Genomic DNA, 23,935 nt, shown 5'->3' on the forward strand with positions numbered 1-23,935 from the left:
TATATATATATATATATATATATATATATATATATATATATATAGTTTAAGAAAAAGGAAAAAAGAGAAAAGGATATTTCAGGTACTTAAAAAGGTAGAATAATTGATTACAAATCAATTATCAGGACGTTTCGGACTACAAGTCCTTCATCGGCTGAATACAAAAAAACAGTGCTTTAAGAAGTTTGATAAAAAACAAACAAGTAGTCTTTTAAATCCCAGAATGTTGATGATGATGATGATGATGATGATGACCTCAGAATAGAATGTTCATTCCAAATGGCTCCAAAGTGCCTAGTTTGAAAATAAGTTCCTGACAGCATTAGTTCCATAGCATTGAACCATCCCACAAATTGTGATGTCTTCTATAGTGTGGTCATTTCTGTTAAAATGTCTGGCGACAGGAAAGGTAGAGGTGTTAATTTGTATACTTCTCAGATGTTCCACGAAGCGATCAGCCAAGCGTCGTTTTGTTTCACCAATATATAGCTTGTTACAGTTGATGCAGCCAATGCAATATACTATTCTTTTACTAATGCAAGTAAAAGTATCATGGATAGTAAATGAGGATGTTGTTCCCTTAACTACTGTATTGCTGTGAATGTATTTACAAGTTGCACAGCATGACCTATTGCATGGAAACGTACCCTTGAGACTGTCCAGATTGGGTCGAATGTTACTGTGGACCAGATGCTCTCTTAAGCCCTTGTTACACGAGTCAATTTACTAGCAACTTTTATCGCCTGCGACCAAATCCCGTGAGGATTGCACCGTGTAACAGCCCTGACAACGTTTTGTCAACGTTCTGGCAACTGCGTGGCAACACGATTGCTTGAGTGGACAGCAATCCTACTCCAAGCAACAGGTTCCAGGCAATATCCAATCAGAGCACTGGTGTGTGTCACGTTCTGTCTGCTACAGTGAAAACAACAGTTGAAATGGAAACGAAAGCCGCAATTACCTGGACTCAGGAGAAAGAAATACTTCTCATAGAGTTTTATGAAGAGTGGTCAACACATCGTTATTTTGGTAGTGGACTGTTTTGATAACAACCAATGCTGGGACTAGAGTTGCTTTTAACAAGTTTTTAAAACTACTTAAAATCTTTGTCCAGCTATTGTTAACTACACCTGAACTGCACCTTTGTTCAGGTGTCCCCTTCTTAATATTTAAAATACCTTTGTATAAAAGACAGCAATAATAATAATAATAATAATAATAATAATAACAGGGGAATAAAAATGTAGCTACTGTAACTGCTAAACCGATGTCCATGTTATGTTATTTTGTTACCTTTTTTTAAACCGCACTGTGATAATATAACCATAAAAGGCTGTTTTTTTATTATGACTGATATATATATTTTACAGCATTTAAAGAAATTAAGAATTATCGTTCATTTTTATCTACGTGTAGTACTGTACGTTAAATTGAGTTTTACATATTTGGCTTATTTGCTTTTATTCTGTAAACGTTACTACTTTATTATTATAATTATTAGTTGTTCAATTATTTAAAGATGACAGTAATACTAAATAGTTGTACTGATGCTTGTTATTTGTAAGTATATGACCTGAAAACCAGAACCACGTGACGTAGTTCTTAAATATGATCGGATATTGCTTGGATTAAAGGCAATTTGTATCGAATGCAAGTTAACTGTTAGTTGTATCGTGTAACAGGTCAAATCCCCCGCGGTGATGTCACAGGCAAGACATTGCTACAATTTATGTTGCCAGCACATTTACTCGTGTAACAAGAGCCTTAGATTTTTGTCTCTTCTGTATGACATTAGAGGAGGGTTATTGAAAATAGGAGCTGTATTCAGCCGATGAAGGACTTGTAGTCTGAAATGTCCTGATAATTGATTTGTAATCAATTATTCTACCTTTTTTTTTTTTTTTTTTAAATGAAGCAAATGAAAACTTAAAATCATGAAAACTTAAAATGAAATTGGGATAAATTGGCCTTGAAATGTATTTGTGTTTTTATTATTTTATTGTTCATTTTGAAGTTTTACTCAGAAAAATGGCAAGAAAGAGGCTGTTGCTAACCTGCTAATGGAGTCAGACTCAGACTCGGAGAGAGATTTTGTGCCTGATGACTCTAGTAGTGAATATGTACCGAGTGACTCTTCCTCCAGTGAGAAATCCAGCAGTAGTGAGGAAGAGGAGCCAATGGACATTGAGCCTGAGCCCCTACCAGAACAGGGTACAGTAGGTCCTGGACCAAGGGGTGGTGGATTTCAGCCACTCTATGATTGGACCCCCTTATCAACATCCAGCCTCAAATTCCACCTTTTTCTGGCACACCAGGTACCAGGGTGAACACAACTGGATTGACCCCAATTGACTTCTTCCAGTTGTTCATCACTGATGACTTTTTTGAATATTTGGTTATTCAGACCAATTTGTATGCCCAGCAATACATGGCACAATATGGGGACAACCTGGGGCGATATTCTAGGGTGCGCAAATGGGTCCCCACTAATCTAATTGAAATGAAAAAGTTCTGGCGTTTATCCCTTCTGATGGGACTGGTGAATAAACCTAGAATTGATTTATATTGGTCCACTGACCCTGTTCACGCTTGCCCAATTTTCCCTGCCACCATGAGCTGGGACAGGTTCCAATTAATTTGACAATTTTTACACTATAATGACAATTCTAATGCTCTCATGAGGGACCATCCTGAATTTGACAGACTCTTCAAATTGCATCCCCTTCTCGATCACCTACAGAATAAATTTAAAGAGACCTGGCTAAAATATATCTGTGGATGAGTCCCTCGTTCTATTAAAGGGGAGGCTCATTTTTAAACAGTATATTCCCACGAAATGTGCCCGTTATGGGCATAAACTGTACAAACTGTGTGAGAGCTCCACTGGGTACACTCTTCGGTTCAGAGTGTACACAGGGAAGAACTCTCAGATTGAGCCACCTGGCTGCCCCCCTGGTTGCAGACCACTGAGAAAATCTTGCTCGTTTGGTTGTTAGTAGCTTATTGAGCCTAGAATCTCATCAAGCAGCTTCTTGAAGGATCCCAGGGTGTCAGCTTCAACAACATTACTGGGGAGTTGGTTCCAGACTCTCACAATTCTCTGTGTAAAAAAGTGCCTCCTATTTTCTGTTCTGAATGCCCCTTTATCTAATCTCCATTTGTGACCCCTGGTCCTTGTTTCTTTTTTCAGGTCGAAAGAGTCCCCTGGGTCGACATTGTCAATACCTTTTAGGATTTTAAATGCTTGAATCAGATCACCGCGTAGTCGTCTTTGTTCAAGACTGAAGAGATTCAATTATTTGAGCCTGTCTGCATACAACATGCTTTTAAACCTGGGATAATTCTGGTTGCTCCTCTTTGCACTCAATATCCTTTTTGTAACGAGGTGACCAGAACTGAACACAATATTCTAGGTGAGGTTTTACTAATGCATTGTAAAGTTTTAACATTACTTCCCTTGATTTAAATTCAACACTTTTCACAATATATCCGAGCATCTTGTTGGCCTTTTTTATAGCTTCCCCACATTTTCTAGATGAAGACATTTCTCATTTACTATCCATGAGTCAACATAAACCCCTAGGCCTTTTTCATAGATTCCTTTTTCAATTTCAGTATCTCCCATATGATATTTATAATGCAAATTTTTATTGCCTGCGTGCATTACCTTACACTTTTCTCTATTAAATGCCATTTGCCATGTGTCTGCCCAGTTCTGCATGCTGTCTAGATTTTGAATGACCTTTGCTGCTGCAACAGTGTTTGCCTCTCTACTGGTACACTACTGGTTACCTCACTCTATTTTAAGGTTTCTCCTCTAATCAGTACTTTCTGTTTTCTACATGTTAACCAATCCATGTGCATGCATTTCCTTGAATCCCTACTGCGTTCAATTTGAGAATTAATCTTTTATGCAAGACTTTGTCAAAAGCTTTCTGGAAATCAAAATAAACCATGTCATACGCATTGCAATTCTCCATTGTCGATGTTGCATCCTCAAAAAAATCAAGCAGGTTAGTTAGACATGATCTCCCTTTCCTAAAACCATGCTGACTGTCTCCCAGGATACTGTTACCATATAGGTCATTTTCCATTTGGGATCTTATTATAGTTTCCATAAGTTTACATATAATAGAAGTCAGGCTTATTGATCTGTAGTTACCTGGTTCCGTTTTGTCTCCCTTTTGAGGATCGTTATTACGTTTGCAATTCTCCAGTCTGTCGGTACAACCCCTGTGTCAAGAGACGGTTGCATGGTCTTGGTTAGCGGTTTGTAAACACATTATTTTTACATACAATTACCCATTTATACAGTTGGGTTTTTACTGGAGCAATCTAGGTAAAGTACCTTGCTCAAGGGTGCAGTAGCATTGTCCCCCAGCTGGGATTGAACCCACGACCTTCCAGTCAAGAGTCCAGAGCCCTAACCACTACTCCACACTGCTGCCCTATGTAAGCAGACACCCTCATCCAGGGCGACTTACAATTGTTACAAGATATCACATTATTTTTACATACAATTACATTATTTTTTACACATTATTTTTACATACAATTACCCATTTGTACAGTTTAGGCCGATTCTGAGGTGGTTGGCTAAGCTTTGTTGGGAAGCTTGCATAGGGCCATGGCTGTAGTCAGTGTTATTATTATTATTATTATTATTATTATTATTTATTTCTTAGCTGACGCCCTTATCCAGGGTGACTTACAATTGTTACAAGATATCACATTATTTTTACATACAATTCCCCATTTATACAGTTGGGTTTTTACTGGAGCAATCTAGGTAAAGTACCTTGCTCAAGGGTACAGCAGCAGTGTCCCCCACCTTGGAATGAACCCACGACCCTCCGGTCAAGAGTCCAGAGAACTAACCACTACTCCACACTGCTGTGGGTCTCTGTTTCTTACCTTCAAAGTTTGCTTTTCTAAAATTGTAAACCTTAGCTTTAGTCATTACTTTTCAAAAATCACTTCAAATGAGACCATGTTGTGGTCTGAGTTTGCCAATGGTTCTCTGACCTCTGTTTTAGTTATTCTGTCTTCATTATTTGAAAAGACTAAATCAAGACATGCCTCCCCTCTAGTCGGTGCCTTGACAAATTGTGTTAGGAAGCACTCATTTGTCATTTCCACCATTTCAATTTCGTCTGTCGTGCTCCCCCCCATTTTTTCCCATTTTATATGGGGGAAGTTGAAATTAGTATGGCTTCTCCTTTGCTACATGCATTTCTAATGTCATTGTATAACAGATTATTTTGCTCGGCATCTGAATTTGGTGGTCTGTAGCATGCTCCTATTATTATGCCCTTTTGAATTTTTGTCCATTATTCTGACCCATATTGATTCTGCATTGTTTTCTTCGTCCAGATTTAACACCTCAGCCAGGCCTCTGTTCAGAGGACTGTTTTGAAGGGTACGACATGGTACATGAGTACTAGAACTACTAAACCCCAGAACAAACCACCATGACCAGTAACAAATGCAACAAAAGGTACTAAAAGTCACTTGTTGTCATGCAGCAACATTACCTTGTGGAAGGGGAAAGTTCAAAGTGACCTAGTCTCAGTCTAGGACCTATGACAAACTATAGAAAGTATTTGGTATTTCTGAATTCAGGACACTCAGGGCAATCCAGAAACAATGTCTTTTTAACAGTGGAACAAAAGCTGTTAGATTCACAGGTCCAAATATAAGGGAAAAAAGTGGCTTTTACGATATGCAGTGACATTACCTCAAATTGCAAAAGGATTATGAGCCATTTGAAATCAAAGATCATAAAGCAGCCACTTTCCACTGCTAGGAGTTCATGGATATAGGTGATGCCAGCATAGACTTTAGCATTTAACACAGTGTTTCTGAAGGGCAGCAGTGTGGAGTAGTGGTTAGGGCTCTGGACTCTTGACCGGAGGGTCGTGGGTTCAAATCCCGGTGGGGACACTGCTGCTGTACCCTTGAGCAAGGTACTTTACCTACATTGCTCCAGTAAAAAAAAACAACTGTATAAATGGGCAATTGTATGTAAAATAATGTGATATCTGTATAATGTAAAATAATGTATAATGTGATATCTTGTAACAATTGTAAGTCGCCCTGGATAAGGGCGTCTGCTAAGAAATAAATAATATTAATAATAATAATTTGCCTTGTACTCCCCGCTGGTCCCCAGAGGCGCTGGGGACCTGGGATGGAGGGTGCTACACGGAGCGCTCGCGTCAGGAGAGGTCCTGCGTCACTTCACCGACTCGGACCCCGCATGCCCTTTCTGTCGCCCTGGATAAGGGCGTCTGCTAAGAAATAAATAATAATTCTGCGGCGAGTCCGAGTCGGTGTTCCACATCTACCTCCTCTGCGCCAGGCTGCAGCCTTTCTTTTTGTTCCTAAAGAACCTCCTGCTGCAGTTCTGGCTGCATTTTTCCCCCACCCTTTTTATTTTCGGGCACCCTGTTCGTGGCTCCACCAGGAAGAGAGACCTCCTGGTGAATCTGCTCCTGGCTCTTGGCAAACTTACCATCTACAAGACCAGGAAGCGCAAGATCACCGGGGAGGGTCTCTTTGACTGTGGGGCCATGTTCAGGGCCCTCCTTCGTTCCCGGGTGGCGTTGGAGCACGCCGACGCGGAGTCCACTGGCGACATGACGGCTTTTGTCGACCAGTGGGCTCTGGGTGGCGTGCTCTGCGCCACCCCCCCTTTGTTTTGAATATTTAATTTACTGGCTTAGTTAACGGCCGTTTTTTGTTGGCACCCCCTTTTGATTAGGGGGTGCCAAACTGAATCTTTTCACCGGCTGCCTTCGGGCAGCTGGTGCGCCGGCTGCCAATAGGCGGCCGGCGCAGTCTGCTACCGGCCCTTAAATAGGCTGTACCCTTGAGCAAGGTACTTTACCTAGATTGCTCCAGTAAAAACCCAACTGTATAAATGGGGAATTGTATGTAAAAATAATGTGATATCTTGTAACAATTGTAAGTCGCCCTGGATAAGGGCGTCAGCTAAGAAATAAATAATAATAATAATAATAATAATAATAATAATAATAATAATAATAATAACACTGACTACAGCCATGGCCCTATGCAAGCTTCCCAACAAAGCTTAGCCAACCACCTCAGAATCGGCCTAAACTAAAGAAGACTAATTATGCCAAATTATAACCAGATTAAAACTTGTCACTATTGTTGACTGCCATTACAATTCATAAATGGAAATTAAGTAAAGTATTTTAAAACATAAATAAATAACAACATAACATGATTAGTTTGCCTGCTTGCCCTTTGACTTTTTGTAGAACAGGTAATTTCCTCTGGATTTACTATGTGAAATTTCCATTTTTTTTCTCCACTGACACAAGGGCCTAAGAGAATAGCACATTTTCTTTAAGATGTGTTCGGAGCCAGCACAAGAGACAGAGATACTATTTCTAATGACAGCTTCTCGGGATCCTAAAATCTTGAGGATTTATTAGGCAACATCAAAAAACAGGTGTCTGCAGAAGTGGGTTAGTTAAGTCTGTTGGAGAGTCTCTCAAGATAGACTTTGTTATTTAATGGATGCAGGAAAACCATGACTGTAAACCTCGGATCATAATCAGTCTGTGGCTGATTTCAAATGCTTTGAAAATTTAACTGTTTTTCACGGTTTGTTTTGTAATCATTGTACATTTACATTTGTAATTCAACAGATTGCAGGCACTGAAACAAGAAAAAAGTAATAAGCGGAATGAAAAAAGACAGCTACTGAGAGCAGGCTTTTGTTTGCAAAGTATCTGCAGTGCCCATGAGTGTAGTAATTGAAGATGGAAGCAAAATGTTATTCAGATTCCCAAACCACCATGAGGCCATATGCATGGTCACAGGAGAAATAATTTTATTCTGGAGCTATTTTTTTTTTTTTTTTGCACTCAATGACACAGCAGTGACCTTACCAGTAACTGACAACAATTCCAGATGGGCTGGTAATTCTTTCTTTTATTTCCAGGTTATAGCGATGGGTGACAGGTATGCGGTCAGCTAGGTCAGTGTGACAGTTACCAGGACTTAGGCACTCAGCAGGAGCTCATGGCCTTTACCTTCACACACTGCCCTCCAAATGCCATCCAGTCTCTGTTGGCAGCCAGCAGCTCTCTACAGACTCAGGTGAGTCTCAATAATGATAAACTCAAAGGGGCACAGCTTTGCCAGTAAACCTTTTGTATGGGTGTCATGCTACAAGTCCCCTTCAGTGAGACATGAGTAGATTTAGCATTTGCATGTCCATGGATGTCAAGTCTCAAGGTTTACCTGTGAAAGTCATGTTTTTTCACAATTGAGAGTCTCACGGCCGTACAATGGATTCTTACATTTGTGCATAAGTTTGTTATTGTTTGCAAGGCTACGAAACCCTTTATACATGATACAGCGGTAAATCCAATACAAGTGTCCAAGTGTAGTGTTTCTTTTTTGGGGGAGTGGGGTCACCATGAGAGGTGTACATTACCATTCTATATTCCTGTAGCTGCTACGCAAACTCCCCCCCTTACTCCAAAGATAGAATTGCCTTGTTGTCTTAAACTGATGGTCTGTCTGCGCGAGCCTTCTGTGTTTCTTTACACAACACATCATTACTTGGACAGAGTCAAATGAGAGGCTGTCAGACTGTCACTGTCTCGTTCATGCAGAAATTACCACAGAAATAAAAGAGAAATGGACATCAATGAAAATTGAATTATTAAAGTAAAAAAAATATAATGTTCTTTATGATGCCAGTGTCAGTGGTTATAAAGACAATAAAAAGAAAGATGCCATATGGTAAGAAATAACTGAACAATTGTAATTCTCTCTTTATTTCACCTTAATTTTAGTCAAAGTGACGGGGAGCGCCACACAGTGGTTTTGTACTTCTGTAAAATGACACTTCTTTGTTTTAGTAATGTGGACCAATAATAATAATAATCACATTCACACACTAACTGAAGATTTTATTAAAACCGAAAATCAATAAAAAAAAGTATATCAAACAAATTCTCAGTATTTACAAAGAAATATGTGTAGATATATTGTTTTTGAATAATTTACATGTTAAACCAGATCACATGTAAACATTCACTGTTAAATGTCATTTTTTTTAGTGTGTGGTGTACCCAGACTACTTCTTTGTTTTATTTATTTTATTTTGTCTCCACAAAAGGAGCAAAAGCAGACAGTATTTTCTTTTCGTGACTAGCTACAGTTGTAGGATTTTTTTGTATGTACTCGTGCTGTATTCGTGTCGTTTGCTTAGCTCCTGGTGTGCATAGCCCTTAAGTCTAGGTCAGTGGCGTAGCTGTCAACCATGTGCAAAAATCTTGATCCGTCACAAGCACTCCCACCCTCCCCAAAACAAAATCTAGTGGTCTAGTTTAAGGTTTTTCATCAATCCCAATGTTTTTCAGCAGGGGTCTCACTGGAATGAACATATAGGGGTTGACATGTCTGCATTTCTTAGTATTCTCGTTATAGTGCATATACAGGGGTTTATACACCAATATGTAGAACATACATTTGTGTAAATAGGATGTTCCTCACTTTACTAACATATGTGTTATATGAAATTCATTCCAAGCATCAAATCAGTGTATTTCTGCCTACCAGTGGTCACCCTAAAACATTGGCAGTGTTATAGCTTGTGTTCCTGGGTTGTGTTTTTTTTTTTTTTTTTTTTTTTTGTCCAACGCCTGTAGATATTAGATTGACATGAACAAAAACGTATACAATATACTGTTGCTACATGTGGACCAATAAAATGGGGTATTACAAATGCTACAGACAGCTTTTGAAAAGTTAATTTACTGAAAATTTGTGACTGATTAAACACGTGTCCTCAGTCTAGATTCAAGCCATAAGCAATATTTTCCACATAATTGCCTGCATATGCTGCATAATCCCCTTTGGTTCCTTTTTAATTTGATTTTATAGTATAAACTGAGTGTTATGATCTCGTGTTTTGTTTTTTTTAAGAATCTGACATATTTTCCGTAAAAAACATTAGTCTCACCATATGATTACCATGATTATTCATCTTACTGTAGGGAAGAAAAACAAAACATTTGCAAAATACATGCCTAAATAGTAGCCTACAAGTTGGACCTGTTTGTACAGTTCTTTATTATATATTTTTGTGGTTTTATATTTCTGTTAACAGATCCTGTACTAAGCAGGGAACTACCAAAGTAAATCTATAGAATTGAAATACTTTCTATGGCTAATCCATTTCATTTTTAAATTTGCCAGATGGCTACTGTGGCAGGGCAGAGCCTTGTAAATAAAGTGCTGGGGTTATGTGTTTTGGTGGTGGTTGGCAGTGATGGGGTTAATTCCTGTCCCTGCCAAATACATGTGCGAATGTGGCTGTTCCCAAATTAGATAACTGGTGCTAATTGGGAACAGCCACATGATATGAAAAGGGAGCTTGAAGCTCCATTATTGAGATGACTGCTAGGGAGCTGGTAACAAGAGGAAGTACTGTGTGTACAACAAAAGAGTACTGTGTGTTTATATTTGAAGAGTATATGTTTTGTGACCAGTAAACAGCTTAGCTGTCCAGTTTAGTAAGAAAGCCAGTGAAGGCTTTGCCTAGCCTGGTAAATTAAAGGAGTGTTTTTTGTTGGGGAAAATGGCTTAGCCGTCCCAACCCTTTTAGTTAGGGGAAACACAAATTTAGTTAGTGCTCCCAATTGGAGTTAGGCTTTTGTTTTGCTTGTTGTTGTTTTGTTTTGTGTGACTAATGAAAGTGTGTAGGAAAACACTAAACTACAGTTTCTGTGTCTGGGTCACCAATTTAATGGGTGCCAAACCAGCCTTGGCTGGGGGCTATATTACACTACCCATAATAATATCTAAGATCAACCTCGGTAGCTACTGACAGTCATGGAAACAAGACACTAGCTTACAGAAAGGTTACAGAAAGACCATTGCTAATGGAGGCTCTCGAATGGTTAAGATCTGGTTCAATATGACATTAACCAGGATTTGTTTAGAATGTTCTACCAGTTCACAGCAAAAGCAAACCATTTATTGGAAACACAAATTGAACTTGTATTCCCAGGTATATCATTTTGATTGCACTGTATTTTCCTTTTGAGCACTGACCTATGGGCAGAATTACACATTGATTTTTTTTGTCTCTTGTAGCCTCTTCATTTAGTAGTACCTAGTTTGACAAGAATATTAGCAAACAAAATACCTTTTTGTTCTGTTTTTTTTTTTTTTTTGTATGGTGGTCTTAGAAGAATAAACTCTTCAAAAACTTTTTTAGATGGATGTCATTTCACTTGATTTTTTTATAATCTAACTGGAATTATGTAGGGATGAGGAGAAATTCAGTGTGTCAAATCCAATTGGTTTAGAAAACAGTTGTGAGAATTCTAGCAATTTCTGCTTTGACGGTCACTAAGAATAGCAAGAAATTGAAACATATTTACTGGTTCCTTGCTGGTTGCTGCAACAGTCAATTGACTCTGCATGGGCACTTCACATTGACTGACTTGAACCAACATTATAGTCTCTTGAGTCAAAATATCTTAGAGAAGCCCCAACTGTCATCACTATTTTCTGGGGTTGGTGAACCAATACAAACGTACTTGTTGCAAGACCCCTAATTATGGATTTATTTTTACTCCTTACCTTGTCAGCTGTTCAAACAGACTCCATATAAGCTGGCCTAAAGAAGATGACAGGTATGTATCAGGAAATAAAGTAAACCAATTCCATGTATCTTTTAAAGCAAAATATTTCCTTTCATAGTCGTTTTTCATCCTAGGAGACTGCAAATTGGGGAGTAAAGAAGAACGCTATAAATAGCTGGTCCTGTGTTGTAAGGATATGAGATTTTCTTGACCTTGGTAAAACTTTTTTACACATCAGGTTGTGGTTCATAGCTGTCCTGCAAAATTAAATTCACTTCCTGAAATAATACCCTATTTAGAAGAATGTGTGTTTGGTTTTCAACATTGATTGCACTTTGAAGGAACTATTGTTGCTTTAATAACTATAGACTATAATATCAGATATTGGAAATGGTTTACAATAAACCATTTATTTCTAGTGTCTGGTGATTGATCGACTCTTAGGTTACAAATACTTGCTGTTGCTGATTTTATCTTGTGCTCTTTCATTTATTTATTTTCATTTTATATAGGAAACAGCACTCATTTACATGGCTAAGGTGTTCTGAAGTGTTGAATCATAACTGGTGAATAACAAACTAAAATATAATTCATTAGGGTCTTTTTAGTACATTATTCCTATTATGCACAACGATTGAACAGAAAGCAGGCTTTGTTGACATCCCCTGTCTTGATCATTTAAACATGCTTACCACTTTCTGTGAAAAATCTAGGTATGTGCCTAATACTTTCAGCTGTAAGAGATTATACATGTCATCCTCAAGCTCTATTATAGTTCAGGAAGCAAAACAGAAATGTAAAAGGTATACAAGGGGCTCAGTTGGTCAAGGCACATCTGTGTGATGTGCAAGGGGAGTCCAACAATCAGGGGCGCACAGGTTTGCATCCTGGCTGTGCAAAGTTCCTAGTCATTGGAGATTTCACAGAGAGTTGTATTGACTGTTTTCCTCATCGTGCTACAGGGGACCCTACTGGCAAGGCATCCGGTGAGCTGAAGCATACACCTGTAGGGCATCCCTTTGTCTTCCAGGGGCCGCTAGCTTCTTGAAGCCCACTGATCTTGGGTTCTTCTGAGCTGTTGTGGTGAATGGCTGCAGTGAGGGAACATAATTGGACATTCTAAATTGGGAAGGAAGAAATATCAACAGGAATAGAAAGATAAACAAGAGTCGAACTTTAACAGTATTTTAAAGATATAAGTGTAGTTGGAGGTCCATGGGGGTACATGTGAAGCCATCTTGAGGCAGGGAATGCAATTTAAAAGTTTAAAAAATATAATATGTTTACTTGACATTTAAAGAGTTAAAAGGCATATATTATATCCCCTTGTAACAGGGCGAGCAGCCCTGTACATTGTTTATTTATTTTTAGATCGGGGTCTCCCCCTCCGCCCCTGTGCAGTGTGTTTTTCTTTTGTATTTAGTTTTATTGTATTATATTTATGACGGCGTAGCGCCGTGTTTTGTTTATTTTTTAAAACGTGTCCTGGCAGAGGCGAGATCAGTGCTCGTCCTCTGCCAGGAGTAATAAGTAAAACTCGTGCAGAAGGTGGCCATCTCCCGAATTAATTAGGCGATTTAATTTGTTGCTAATCGGGAGATGGTCACCTGTTATAAAAAGCCTGCAGCTCTCTAGATCGGGGTGGGTGTTGGAAGGAGAGTGAGCGAGAGGATTAAAACGAAACTAACAGTAAACAGGAACAGTGACGGCGATCTGCCCAGCCTGACCTGTGTTTTTGTGTTAGTGCTTTCTTTTTGATTAATTATTTATTTTGCTCTGTGAGCGAGTGTTTTCTGTTTGAATATTTTATTTATTTTTTTGGATTCTTTAAATAAAACGGCGCACGCGCCACTGCGCACTACCTTTTTGTTTTTGTTGTCCCTTCTTCTGCCGTGACGTCAGACCACTCAGCCATTCCTGTCACACCCCTGTTAATAATTAATTAGTATTCATTGTTAACACTAGCAGCGCCATAGCTGCTTTTTGAACGGCTTTTGCAATTCAAATTTAAATATCTCTGCGTATGTGAATATCTCGTGCATGTCTGTTCTTAAGTGTTACTAAATATTTGGATTCAATACTCATACGGTGTTTCAGCTGCAGAATCCTAAAAATGAATAAGTTATAAGCACTTGCTACTTCAACCGCCAGACCCGCAGTTTATGCGGCATATTGAAATCAATACAGTATAGCCGACAATTTAGTCTGGGCTTTGTAATAAAATCAAAGTCATTGTGAAAGAACATATTATATACTCCTGTCGAGTGCTGAAACACTAATGAAAGTCATTCTACACAGCATATATTATTATTATTATTATTATTATTATTATTATTATTATTATTATTATTATTTAATAACTGTTGAACATACAAAACAGTAAGGCGCACTTTGTGATGCAAATGCAAAACACACATTTCAACGCATCTTTCCATCATATATAAATAATAAAAAAATGTGTTCTGCCCATCTACACATCCCCCGTTAACACTAGAACCGCCAAGAATTCGGACTACATACAACCGCTGCACCCGTAACCAAGAAGTTACCAAACTGACCTAGTCACGGAACCAACCTAGTACCGTCCCAGTTCTGACCCACTACCGACCGGTGCTTACATCCCCTGCCTGGTACCCAGCTGGTCTTGTTCGGTTCTTGATCCGCCCTGTTGCTGTCTGTAAGCGGACTGAGGCAGCACCTGTAAATTGTTTATTGTACACTGTATTACTACTTGCATCATGCCTGGGTTTATCCCTGCGACACATACAGGGCCAGTCTTCCTGGTGAAGAGAAGCACGGCAGATTGGAGTCAGAGTACACCAAGGAGGCACTGACTAACCTCAGTTTCTGTGAGTTATGTGCATCTTTCTCCAAGTGCACACTGGAGAAATGTCTCCTGCGGCTCTACATAGCGTTCTACATCCTGTAAGAGGTTCGATTTCTTCTTAAAAATAATTAAAAATAGTTTATTCAGGAATTAAAATGCAACCAGGAACAAAGCGAATCAAAGGTGATACATCAGTGATCTCACATACAAGTCTCAGTTGATGGTGTTCTGAGCTGGCATCAGTGTAGATGTTATTTACTTCTGAGCCAAGCTGAGCTTTCATGGCATCAGAGATGTTGGCTTTTTTCTGAGATGTTAGTTTCTGAGCCGCCATCAGTGTAGATGTTAGTTTCTGGACTGAGCTGACCCGACCTGACCAAAGAAATTACTTCGTACAGCACAGATATGCAGCTAACTTACGTAATTTCCTTGACCAAAGTTGGTCTTATTTCCCTAGCATGCGACAAAGCACATTAAAAGTTACATTTGCGTTTCTTTTTCACTTAACCAACGTCAACAGAAACCCAGATAACAAGAAGTTACATTTAAGAACAATGATATGAGTTTTGCTCAATTCTCGCAGGCAGCAAAGCGCTATACCCACGCATCACAAGGTCGAACAACAAGGCTGGTGATTGCAAGCATCAGCTATGTATAGCTTAATTTTAAGAGTTTATTACACTGCGTTGATTCAAAGCTTACATTGAACACAGGAAAATCACACAATGTTTACAGACAGTTTCAATGATTTATTTACCATTTAAATGGGAAGCATAAGTAACGGGTTGTATAATGAAAAGGAACAAAGGCTGATGAAACAATAAGAGCTTGTGCCATTTAACTGGAACAATGTGTACACTGCCCCACACAAGGTGTGTGGTTATCAGAAAAAAAACCTATGTGTTTCAATAGTGTGTTATTATGTGTTCTGTGACACTTACCTAAAGTTACAGCATGTCACTTTTAACAAAAGTAAGTGGTTTTAGAACTAGTTTCAATTGGTTTGATAATGGTTTGTATATAGGCTAAAAACTGTTTTCTAAGCAGAAACAAAGGTTTTATCACCCCTCCAAGGTCACAGCTGCACTTGCTGAGGTTATGAAAAGCCAGTTACTCCCTACAAGGCCAGGGCAAAACATAGGTAAGAGTTTCAAAATCCTTACAGTCCCTTACACCTGCACAGCACTCTTCCTCATCACCCTCTGGTAAAGAGGTGGCTGCATCCTCACCCCATGGCTCTATGCCAAGGGAGATCAGACGACATACCCGGGAAAGTAGCTCCTGAAAGAAGCCGTCTTCACGCTCTTCCTCATCCTCCTCTGCCTTTCCTTCTCCTCCCCCAAGGAAGAATACGAGTCACCATTCCAAGCGACTCAGAGCAGATGGAGAAGCTCTGGGCAGCTTTCCCACCAAGGAACGGTGCTCACAGAGTTACTGCGTGAACATTCGCCACTGCCTGCCCTGTCTATCCCCTTGGGGTACCAGGGGGCTACGAGTGCAGATTGGCAACAGGATGACATGCTGTCCATCGCCACCTCTGAGAAGGAAGGTGAACAGGAGCTGGCATTCCCGTTTTGAGGAAGTGGAGTCAGACAGACAGCAGAGCCTACCACCTCTCCCGTGTCCCCCCCCCCGTCCCCCCCAGTGCACCCAGATTTGCTTTTTCAGATCCAGTCGTCATGGGGTGCATGATGCAGAGAAGCTGGGTCTGGCCCAATTTCTGCCTCATTTAGCGCTCCTGTCCAAGATTAATGCATGCTTTTATGTCATCAATAATTGATTATTGTAGTGGTCTTTTAATTTGTATTGGTGTGGTATCTTGTCTGCAACTTGTACACAATGCTGCTGCAAGAGTTTTAACTGGGACTGAACAAGATCATATCACTCCTGTGCGGGCATCCCTACATGATTTGGGTATATGCACCCATTTGGTAATGGTTACATTTCGTACTTGAAAGGGAACATTAGGTTATTATCATAACCCTGGTTCCCTGAAATAGAAATGTTATCATTAACCTTCAAGGTCGTTGCATCCATTATTCGCAGCAGGCTTGAAGGAAAAATGAGGCTGAAATCTGTGACTGCAGTGCTTTTGATCCTTCAGGGGTGGGGTCACGGCTGCATCACAGGCTCAAAGAGCAGCTTTGATATAAAGCATTCAGGATTTTGATCTTTAGGAGGTAAACACCCATTAGGTATGGTTATGGTTACATTTCTTTTTCAGGGAACCAGGGTTATGATAATAACCCAATGTTTTTGTGTATTTAAATTGTGTACCACACAAAGCAGTGAATCTCAGTTTTGCAGAATGTAATTATCTTTGTACACTTGCTGTATCATGCCTTTATCTAGTGCGCTTGAAAAGGTCAAGTTAATTTTTTCTTCTTATAAAGGCTTCTGCCATGTTTTGAGACTAGAGTTACTAAATTAGTCCTATTATACTGGAGATTGTCATTTTGATGTGATTACATTCTTGGCAGCACAGCAGTTTTGAGTTCATGTTTCATGGAAGCTCAATTTTAATTTCAACATTAGGCATATTTAATCAGCTCAGAATTGGGAATTGCAAACGCCAAAGGTCCTAAAGCTTGCATAACAGACAATTAACTATTAATATGTTTTGCATTTTTAATCGACCGCTTGTATGGCACGATTAAAACTGCATTGTTTTCGAAAATTGAATGTTACTTGGCCTTGCTGTGTCCGTTGTAGCGAAGAAATATCCTTGAGAAATTAGACAATAAAGGTGACTGTTAGAAGTATATTAATATTTCATGGCACTATATCTTTTTTTTAGGGTCAAGGACTGGTTTATGCATTAGAGGGCATGGTTGGAGAAAATGCAGATAGGGAAAAGCAAGGCTGCAATCCTTTCTATGAATCTGTCCTATCTGATCCCTATGTGGATAAAGTAAGTAGAAGTGGCTCTAAATAGACATATCAGCAGGGGTGGAAAATGTCATACTTCTGCAAGGGTATATGATACCTGATCTCTCAAGCAGAGACTGCCAATTTGTTCTGAAAGACACACATCAAAAGTTTAACTGCAACTAAGCTGTGTGGTTAGTTTTATTACAAAGCTTAATAAGATCACCTGAATACTTATATAAAATATACAAGCTTTCAAGGCCACAACGGTCACATCTTTGGGTGAAAAGTGGAAAATGAGGTAAAGAAAGTTCCTCTTACAGTTCAGCCTCAGACTATTCCGTTAATATAGGGGACCTTTGTTGTTTCAACATCTAATGTATTTTGTATACATATTCAGCCTATCCTATTAAAAGGTATCACCAAATAAAAAAAAAAAATGAAAAAGAATGTACTTCTCACATACGGACCAGCAGCATGGCTAGTTTTTTAATAGTGATGTTGTTGAAACAAATCTGCCTACTCTTTTTAAAATAGTATGTCTGCAATATACCTAAATCAAAAGAAATATATATTTGTTCTGTATTTTTTTCAGAGCGAAGTAACATACGCCTCCTACCATCACAGCCCACTCAAACTTTGCTGAGGTATTGCTAAGAACAAGAAAGCTAGCAACAGAAGCGAAAACACGGTTTGCTTCAGCAAATTTATTTTCCACCAGTGTTCTGATATCTTGAGGGAGTTATCCAAGACTGTGTAAAGAACGTTGTGAAGAGTATTAGCTGGACTGTCCGAGAGAAAGCTGTAGCCTCTAACTTTGCCATAACTATTTTATTTTCTATAGCACAATTTGTGAAATATGTTAAAGAACAATCAAAGAACTGTAACACCAGGGACTGAACATGTAAACTAGTATAGGTCAAAACAAGAATGTTTTAATCTGCAGAAATCAATGTGAGATGAAATAAAAAATGGGTGCGATATGATCATATAATTTAGAACAAGTTAATACTCTCGAAGCTGTATTTTGTTGAAGGCCAAAGGGAGTTGGAATAATCAAGCCAGGGAGATCAAATAAATAGCACACATATAGTTGTATACTACAAGTCAAATCTTTTTTTTTTTTGTAATGATTTGTGGGATACATACTGTAGCAGGGCAGGAGCCCTGCACATGAAGAGTGGGTTTTGTGTATATATTGTAAATAGTATTGCGTAAATGTGTGTAATTATAGTAAATGATTAATGAAGTACCTGACGCTCCTGGGAGAGCCTGCCTGCTGTGTGTGATTACCAGCTGTGGATAATCAGCAGGTAGGTGTGTTCCAGCACAGCGTCAGGTATAAAGAGGTCCTGTTTGCTCACCTCAGGCCTGCTGCACAGCTAAGGACAACGGGCTGAACACCGTCCACGCTACCCGAACACAGAGACCTGGCTGTGTAATCAGTGAGAGTGACCTGGGATCAGAAGCGAAACCGAGTCGGAGTTTGGTTATAATTGAACAGAGAAGATTAGTTCAAGGATTGTAAATCCCACTAATGTATAGTGAGCGAGGTGTATAAAGAGGGACGTCCATGCCTTAGGGAGTAGTGCACGCCGTTTTTAGGGCACCTTTATTGTGATAGTGTTTTGTACTGTGTTTATTTTGCCTTTGTACAGCTTGCTGTATGTGTCCTCTGTGCGTTACCATCACTGGTAATGTCACATGAGCTGTTTGTTTACTTTTTGTTATTGTGTCTTACTGAATCCGGCGCGCCTGCGGGGCGTGTCAACTTCAACCTCTGTCTTAATCTCCTGCCTGTCACTCAGCAGTGAATGCACGCACCCACAAGCACGAACCCTGTGTTACACATACATTGTCTTGGAAAATGCAGCATAGTGAAGGAAGACCAACTAGTCAGATCTCACAGTGAGGTTGGCAGAGGGTGCCTTTGCCGCTGGAACATAACTTAATTAATTCCTCAACGTGTTCTTTTAGTGGGCACACTGGGGTTAACGTCTCTCTCCAGTGGAGAATGTTAAAATGAGTTTCTTCTTTTTTCAAAGCTGTTTGTGAAGAAAATATATTGATCTCATCTTGCAGTGATACAATTCTGTGTCTCCACATTATACTTCAAGGGCTCACATGAGGGAACGCAGAAGAAATTGAAAACATGAATCATAGCAAAAGCAACAATTTGTTACTCTAAAGAAGACAAAGCATGGGGCTTCTAGGAGTTTGAATTTTTGTAAAGGAAATAAATGTTAAACATATTTGGCTTTCTTGAGAAATACAGTATATAGTGTATCACTCGACATATTCTTAAAAATAAACCAGTCTGTTGCTGACTATTTTATTTAATCATTTCTTAATTTCACGTATGTATGTAGATACATTACACACAGTGCTCACCCTTTTATAACACTATAGTAAGGGCTACTGTAATGGCATTATGGAGCAAATGGGGGCCACAACCCTACTGTGTTATAACCGATTCCACACTATAACGATGCGCATTATAACAGATGAGCACTTATATATATATAATATGTATATATGTGTGTATGTATTAGGGCTGTCAATCGCAGTTAACTTCTGCAGTTAACACGTTATTTATTTGGGAGATTTTTTTTTTTTTTAACACACGTTAGTCACTCCTGTCTTCTCCCTCTTAGAATACAGTAATTCATTTTCTGCGGCACCATTTTAGGGCATGCCAGGATTGAATGGGTGTAGTCATCATTTGAATATAAAATTAGTCATGGAACAGCATTATGTAGCAAAGCACTCAAACTGAAAAAGGTTTTTTTTTTTTTTTTTTACTTTCTGACGGTACGTTTTTATCTCTGTCTCTAAATGAACAGGATTTTAAGATATCTTAAATTGAATTTCAATGCATTTTAGATATCTCCTTTAAAGCTCCATTTAGAGATATCTGTAAATCAATTTATGATATCTCTAAATGTATTGTAGCGATCTTGGTTAACACAGGCAGGTGCATCACACAGGGCGAGGCAATCCACGCACAGGCAGAGGGCAGGCATGAACCCAGGACCTCTCGCACTAAAGCATAGAGCAGATACCGCTGTAGAAAAGAGACAGCTCTTTTGCAAGGAGTGTATATCGGGCTTATGTCTTTGTGTGTGATTACGTCACCTACCAGTCCTGCTGCTGCCTTTCCCCATGCATGCTACAGTATTTTAGATATCTAGAAATGATTTAGAGATACCTTTAAATATTTAGAGATATCTCTAAATTAATTTGAGATATCTCTAAATGATAATTTGGCTTGCCATAGTACCATCTGTGTGCTTTCACTTCTTAAAATACACTTTCTAGTAGTTCTTCTGCTACAGACAACAACAATACAACAACAAATGAAGCCTGTCAGTTTCAACAGAGTATTCCTTTAGATATTCAGGATCACTGCAAACCCATGAATCAAGCTAAGCACGATGCTATAACCCGTGCTGTCGTGGATAGCTACCGACTGCAGACCCGTTGTGGAGGAGATATCCATTACTCAGTGGCTGTTTTGTTTTATTTAGGCAATTTCAGAGATGGATGCAGTAATTGTATCAATTAAATATACGATTGTGGCAGGGTGAAAGCCCTGCCGGTGCACAGGTGTGTGTGGGGAATATTGGGTTGGCAGGGAGGGGCTTCAATTCCTCCCGGTCAAAACATGTAGGTGTATAAAAAGGGTGATCACAGGTGTTAATGTAGGTGTTGGTGGATGTTTGTGTTGCTGTGCTGTGTTTATGTTAGTTTCTCTCTATTAATCTCCTTCGCTTTTTAGTTTTCCCCTTTAAACTTGTTCCCCATAAAATTGGGTAAACCTGAATACATTTTCCACAGAGAAAGAATTGCATGTCAACTATATTTTATTCATTTTTAAATACAAATAAGAGAAAATGCTCAAACGAAGCTGAATTAGATGTTAAGGTGCCTATATGATAGCTCCAAGGACAAAGTGCAAGGGGTTAATACATCTTCCAAATTATGAATCTTTCTTTGTTACTTGCATGCATAACTTGCCACTGAGTTCTGTGCAGTCTAAAATAGTCATCTCTATGTATAATGTTTAATATATGGAATAATCAAGTAGCACCTCCGAGTTACTGAGGGAATATTTGCATGTGACCTGCATAGTAATCACAAGATGCAGAACAAGTACAAATCTGGATAGAAAGAGGGTTGTATGTCAGAATGTTTTTATAGCATTCGCTCAATTACTCTACATGTCTCTACATGTATTTTTGTTCTGCAAACAATAAGGCTCACTACATTGCAAATTTGTTCACATGTCATGTCAGCCCTGGGCTATATACTGTATATATATATTTTGTATTGAAAATTCCAGTTAAACACTTTACTTTTGAGTGTGAAATGCATAGCATATTATGGACATTACACTTTTGACCTAAATTAATAGAATATTTATTTTTTTCAAGATACATCAAGGAGTAATAGAAGGGGTCAAGTATGCGAGAACCTGACTGTTACGTCTATTAACTTGAAACGAGTCTGTCAAAAATTAACTGGGTTAGAAGATGCTGTTAGAAGCAATATGGATAGCAAACCAGAGACTGAAGTGTTGGAGCACTAGGCCACTTCTCCCACAAGACATACTGTAATGGTTCTGTGGTGTTGTATAATAACGCACCATTAATCATTGTAGAGCTATATGTCATTGATATGAATACTGCAAGATTTTGCTGAAGGGTTTTGTCATCAGCATGGTTCACAAGAGATGAAAATGTTATGTAGAAATGTTATTCATTCTTGTTTTTACAATAATGAAGGAATACATGCACACAGTGCATACATAAATACATACATAAGCAGGTTAGAAAGTAAATAAAAATAAAAAAATGTGATTTTGCTGCCTTGGATTTGGAAATGAAAATGAATAACTGTAGTGAAAATATATTTGAAACATTAGAATCCCCTAAAATAATAATTGGAGTACTGGAGTTTTTAATTTTTTTTTGTTTGTTTTTGAGGAGACAGATATGATGCATGTCTTTCTGGTAAATTTAGTTTAATGGTGGTTTTTTTTCTTCTTTCTGATAAACATTTTGTGTTCCTCCTTGTAACAGGGATGACGTGGGGGTCTGTATTCTTTGCTATGCAGGGAGAGTGACTCGGAAGGTTGGGATTGACACGCCCTGCAGGCGCACAGGATTTATTTACATACAGACTCAAACAAGAACTGCACATGATGGTACCAACAATGGTAGCTCGTGTGGGACATACAGCCTGGTGTACAAAAACTATACACAAAAAGGTGCTGTGAACATGGCGAGCGCTACTCCGCTAACAAGTGGAGGTCCTGATTATACACCTGTCTGCTATACTGGGCAGGATCTACCATCCCGAAATTAACTCCCTGTCCCTCGGGCAGTTCACCCAACCCCAACCCCTGATTATACACACGGTCTCTGGTTGTTGTGGCTTCCTTCTCCTGGGACAAACCCCCAACCAACGCCCAACCCTGAATTATACATGTGGCCGTCGCAAGAGTTGGTCCTTCACTTCCTGATCCCTATGACTTGGCAGCAACCCCGAGGTGTACACAGGTAGACATATTGTGCATACATTCTACAATGTTATCAAGTGTGGTTTTAGCAACATTGCCACAATGTTTATTTTGGACCAAGTAACATCTCTAGGTATTAAAAGCTGGACTTGGGTGGTTATGCAAGAGATATTTAAGGTAAATAAAAATATTTAAGGGAACTTTGGATAAATTCAGGATCTAACATAAAAAATTATTTCAAAGTAAATCGCAGTTCAGTAATATTTTAAGATTATCTTTATCGTAACTAAATGTTAATCTGCAAGTATACATTAATGATGAGTATAACACACACACTTTTTGAAATTTTAGGAGATTTTATATGTGTTATGTACATTTGGAGACAGCTAATGGTCTTTCAACCAATGAAAGTGCTTGTTTTGACATGACACATAGAGAAACCCAATTCATGACATCAACTGTACCATATTGAGGGTGTACCATGGTTTTATTCTCAATAACTGTATGGTAGATGTCACCTGAAAAAAATGAAATAAAAAAATTAATAAAATAAAAACCATACCCGAGTGTCTGTTTATGGGTTATATGGGCAGCAGTGTGAAGTAGTGGTTAGGGCTCTGGACTCTTGACCAGAGGGTCGTGGGTTCAATCCCAGGTGAGGGACACTGCTGCTGTACCCTTGAGCAAGGTACTTTACCTAGATTGCTCCAGTAAAAACCCAACTGTATAATTGGGAATTGTATGTAAAAAATAATGTGATATCTGTATAATGTGAAATAACGTATAATGTGATATCTTGTAACAATTGTAAGTCGCCCTAGATAAGGGCGTCTGCTAATAAATAAATAATAATAATAATATATCGACACTCATAATACATAAATAGACCTTGGCTTTCACTTCTACTCATATCGTTATTCCCTTATGAATAGATGTTCTCCACCCTATAAATTATGCAAAAGCTTTGTTTTTACAGTTAGTTACTAGTTATCAACATTGCAAATTATGTCAAATTTGAAAGTTGTCAAAATGGTCCTTGGAAAGTCCTTAAAAAGTCCTTGCAAATTGTATCAGAAA

General features: G+C 38.8%; 1 pseudogene; it reads left to right on the forward strand.

The window, feature by feature from the left end:
- LOC131737408 (NBAS subunit of NRZ tethering complex-like) overlaps positions 1–23,935 on the forward strand; it is a 183,277-nt pseudogene that overhangs the window by 76,742 nt on the left and 82,600 nt on the right.

This window comes from Acipenser ruthenus, chromosome 6, assembly GCF_902713425.1.
Source record: "Acipenser ruthenus chromosome 6, fAciRut3.2 maternal haplotype, whole genome shotgun sequence".
Classification (NCBI taxonomy): Eukaryota; Metazoa; Chordata; class Actinopteri; order Acipenseriformes; family Acipenseridae; genus Acipenser; species Acipenser ruthenus.